Genomic DNA, 5,004 nt, shown 5'->3' on the forward strand with positions numbered 1-5,004 from the left:
CACACAAAAAAGGGCTCCCTATGAGTACCTAGGACACTTTGGGTGCTAACACCTTCCCTCTGTGTAACCAACCCCCTTACCTGTAATCTCTGGCATTTTATTAGTTTTGATTTGAAAACTTCTTATCTTTGGGTTTTGTTCGTACTTTTCCCTTTTCCCTTGGAAATAATAAAAGTGTGGTGGTGACTCTGGTTTAATTGACGTCTAGCTTATCCATAGCTTAACGGTCATGAATTTACCGCTACAAAAAATTAAGTGGCGACTCTGTTGGGGAGTAGTCTCCAGTGGGTTTAGCCTACTTTTTATGTGTATATATTTGTATATTTGATATTTGTATATTTGTTTGTGTGATATAATCTGCTTGTTGTGCTTGGTGATCTCTGAGTGGTGAGGTAAGTTCTAACCCGAACTTGAGTGCAATTAAGATAGGAGGATGGCATAGTCATGTTCGAATTGTATGGAGTAGTCCTTAACAAGTTGGCTTGAGACCCATCTACTCAGTGGAGACACTTTTGGAGCTATTGATGTCACACAAGTTATTTGTGGTTAGGCATCACTTTCTCTGATTTGGGGTCCGAGAAGCTAAGGACCGTAGAACATTTAACCCATATTGACCTATTTAGGATGTAGTGTGGAGACTGTTCAGGTGTAGACTTGATAACAGTTGTTACGCGATACTACACTCAAACAAGTTTCTCATGAGAATATTATGGGTTGATGAGTCAGTCATCCTAACCTGTAATATTCGATAGATGGAATTAAGACTCTGGGAACTTTTTAAAACATGGCCTACAGGTTTTTATCCTTAGTTCACTCCTTTAGGATGGTTCTTACCTAGACTCCATGCTCGTGACTCACAACAAACCCTTGATTCTTGGTTGATCCAATCAAGTCTTGTCAATATCAATGGATCTTGGGTGTTGATAAGGTGAAAACCATAATCCACCAAAATGGATGATTGATCTTGACAATGATTTGATTCATACCTTGACCTTTATTTGTTTGCCTTGTGTGTGATCCCTTATTTGTTATTGTTGCATTCATGCATTCATGCATTCATGCGCATCATAACATTTATCACACAAAATTTTCAAGGAACTGAGGTCTTATTTGCAAATATTTTTAGACCATGGATTGTGGACGAAGGAACACTAAGAAGTATAATTTCAGATGTCCTGACTTGAAAGAGTTAAGGAAGCTAGCATCTTTTGTATTAGATCCTTTGATTTCAAGCAACATCATAGGAAGCTTCTATCTATTATGTCCACTGATGTGGTTGAAGAACTCTTGAGCATGTTGGTTCAGTTTTATGACCCTCTCTACCGTTGCTTCACTTTTCTTGATTATCAGCTTGTGTCTACGTTAGAGGAGTATGCCCATCTCTTGGGAATACCTATTTCTAGCAAAGTGCCTTTTAGTGGATTAGAAGAGATTTCCATATCTCATCTTATAGCTGAAGGTCTTCACTTGATGAAGTGTGAGATAGAGGCTCATTGGGTGAAAAAAGGAGGATTGTTTGGGCTGACTTTTGAGTTCCTCATCAAGGAAGCTACTGCCTTTGCTCAAGCCGGTAGTATGGATGCTTTTGAAGCTATCTTTGTGTTGCTCATCTATGGTTTAGTCTTGTTCCCTAACATTGACGGATTTGTTGATGTTAACGCCATTAGAATCTTCTTGATTGGGAGTCTTATGCCTTCTTTGGTAGGAGATATGTACTTCTCTTTGCATCTAAGAAATTCTAAAGGTGGTGGAACTATCGTCTGTTGTGTTCCTCTTCTGTACAAGTGGTTTATTTCGCACTTGCCTCAGACGCTACTTTTATGGAGAATAAACAATGTCTAAGGTGGTCTTAGAGACCTATGTCTCTCACTAATGATGATATAGTTTGGTATGACTCTTCATTGAGTAGCTTTGAGATTATTGATTGTTGTGGTGAATTCTCTAATGTGTCTTTCATTGGTACACAAGGAGGAATCAACTACAACCCTTACTTGGCTCGTCGTTAACTTGGGTTCCCCTTGAGAGACAAACCTAATGGCACTTTGTTAGAAGGTCTTTTCTATCAAGAGGGTAAAGATCCGCAACATTTGAAGTAGAAGAGTGTGCATGCTTGGCATAATGTGCATATGAAAGGAAGATCCGAGCTTGGTCCGTGCAATTGTGTAGCTTTGGAAGCTTACACTCTTTGGGTGAGAAGAGAGCTTTGGAATTGAAGATGATGTATGCTTGTGAGAAACCTATGTATATGGTCGTGGATGAGCCATCAACTCTCCCTAACCAAGATGTAGAAGAGTTGGAAGACGCACTTGCCAAGATGAAGCAAGAAAAAGATATGTGAGAAGAGCGTTTCCATGCTTTGAGCCAAAAGCATGAGGAGTTGTAGCTTGAGTCTAAGGACAAAGATGCACTTATTGAGCTTCTTGAAGACGGGGTAACGAAGAGACAAAGAGAGCCAGAGGTTTCCTCTTCCTCTAGTATGCCTCAGCCTTCCGTTGCTTGGAAGAAGATTGTTGATCAGCTTGTCCTCGAGAAGACTCAGATGAAGACTTCTTTTGAGTCTGAGATTCGACGCATTCGAAGGAAGTACCCAACTGCAGCCAGATCTTCTGATATTATTAGGGATCCTTAGGATGACTAGTCTCCTTTTCTCTTGTATTTTGTATTTTGGTTTCTGAAATTATACTCAATGTAATCCTTCCAATTATATTAATAAAAGAGATTTTTTATGGTCATATCAAATTGTTATAATTATTGTTATAAACATATATATTTGCAAATAATATAGTAAGTTCCTTGAAAAATAAAAACAATCAAGCATTGCATTTCATGCATCATTTGCATAAGCATGTTTCTCTTTCGCCAGATGTCTTATTGGTATTTCTTCTGTACTTCAACCAAGCTGACTCATCGATACAATACTCGCGCCAATCACTCAAGAATCATGGAACATCTAGAGCAAGATAACAGAGATTTGAAGGACGAGATTGCTCGTCTGACTGCCATGATGGAGTTAGTGTTAGCTGCTCAGAGTCAATCTTCTCCAACATTTGTAACTCCTCCTCCTCAGAGGACTGCCATTTCAGAGGCTGCTACCTATACCATTCCTGCTACCACCGCTCACTTTGCGCATACCATGCCTCCCGGATTCCCGTGGGGAATGCCGCCCAATTTTGTGCCCGAGGGTTTCACGCCTACCTTTGCTCCCATGCCGGCATCTAGCCCGGTCATGTCTGTGCCACCACCAGTCATGCATACTTTACCCCGTGTTGAAGACACCATTTTTCATTCTGAGTTGTCTGAGGGTCCGAATATTTATGAGAAAATGGATGAAATGAAAGACCAATTCCTTGAGTTGCAAAAGGAATTGAAGACCTTTAGGGGTAAGGATATGTTTGGTAAGAGTGTTGCGGAACTTTGCTTGGTTCCAAATGTCAAAATCCCGATGAAGTTCAAAGTTCCTGACTTTGAAAAGTATAAGGGGAATACGTGTCCACTCAGTCATCTCGTCATGTATGCTAGAAAGATATCGATGCAAACTGATAATGATCAGTTATTGATTCCTTATTTCCAAGACAATCTAACTGGTGTCGCTCTGAGGTGGTACATGGGTTTGGATAGTGCGAGTGTCCACACGTTCAATGATTTGGGTGAAGCATTTGTGAAGCAGTACAAGTATAATGTGGATATGGCGCCAGATAGGGATCAATTAAGATCTTTATCTCAGAAGGATAAGGAGACGTTTAAAGAATATGCCCAGCGATGGAGAGAGCTTGCCGCTCATATTACCCCTCATTTGGAAGAAAAGGAGATGACCAAGATTTTTCTCAAGACCCTGAGCTCATTTTACTACGAGCGCATGATTTCCAGTGCCCCTAGTGATTTTACCGAGATGGTAAACATGGGGATGAGGTTGGAAGAAGGTGTCCGAGAGGGATGGTTATCTAGGGAGGAAGTTTCGTCCAGCAAGAGGTATGGTAATAGTTTTTCCAGAAAGAAAGAAGGCGAGACTAATGCAGTATCTGTTGGGAGGCAGAGGAGGCATCATGTAAGAAGAAGTCAACAACCCCGTCAACATCATCAAGTATCATCTGTGATTCCGGTATTTTTGAACAATCAATCAACACCAATTCAACAACAATGTCAATAACAACCATAACAACGAACAGACAACTACAACAACAATACCCACAATCATCAACAACAACAAAACTTTGAGAGGAAGAAGGTCTCTTTCGCCCCGTTTCCTATGACTTGTGCTGAACTGTATCCATCATTGGTTCTCAAAAACCTTTTGCAACCAAGAAATCTGCCTCAGATCCCTGAACCACTTCTATGGTGGTATAAACTAGAACTCTGTTGTGCCTTTCACCAAGGAACTCCCGGTCATGATATTGAGAATTACTACCCCCTGAAGTATGACGTCCAAAAGCTGGTTAAAAGTGGAATGGTGTCCTTTGAGGACCGTGCCCCGAATGTCAAAGCTAACCCATTACCTGCTCATAGTAATTCATCTGTTAATATGGTGGACGGTTGTCCCGAGGAATTCAAGGTATTTGATGTACGTTTCATTAGAAGGTCCTTGGTGAGGATGCACAAGGATATTTGTTTGGTCAGCGATTGTGAGCATGACCATGATGGTTGTGCAATCTGCAGTGTCAATTCTCGAGGTTGTGTGATTGTGAAAAGAGATATCCAGAGGTTGATGGATGAAGGTATGATTCATATTCTCCAGTCCCATCACGTGGATGACGATGTGAATGTAATAGTTCTGGTGTTCAAGACACCAGAGAGAGTAGTGATCCAGTACGACAGCAGCAATAGTAATAATGTCAGCAATAGATCGGTGTCGTCGTTGGTAATACGGTTAGCGGGTCCAGTCCTGTATGCATCCGATAAGGATGTCCCGTATCAGTACAGTGATACCATGATGGAGAATGGTCAAGAGGTTCCTTTGCCTACGACCAGTTCTGTTGTGAGCATGGCTGATATTACTAAAGTGACCCG

Source organism: Lathyrus oleraceus, chromosome 5 (genome assembly GCF_024323335.1).
Source record: "Lathyrus oleraceus cultivar Zhongwan6 chromosome 5, CAAS_Psat_ZW6_1.0, whole genome shotgun sequence".
NCBI classification, from domain to species: Eukaryota; Viridiplantae; Streptophyta; class Magnoliopsida; order Fabales; family Fabaceae; genus Lathyrus; species Lathyrus oleraceus.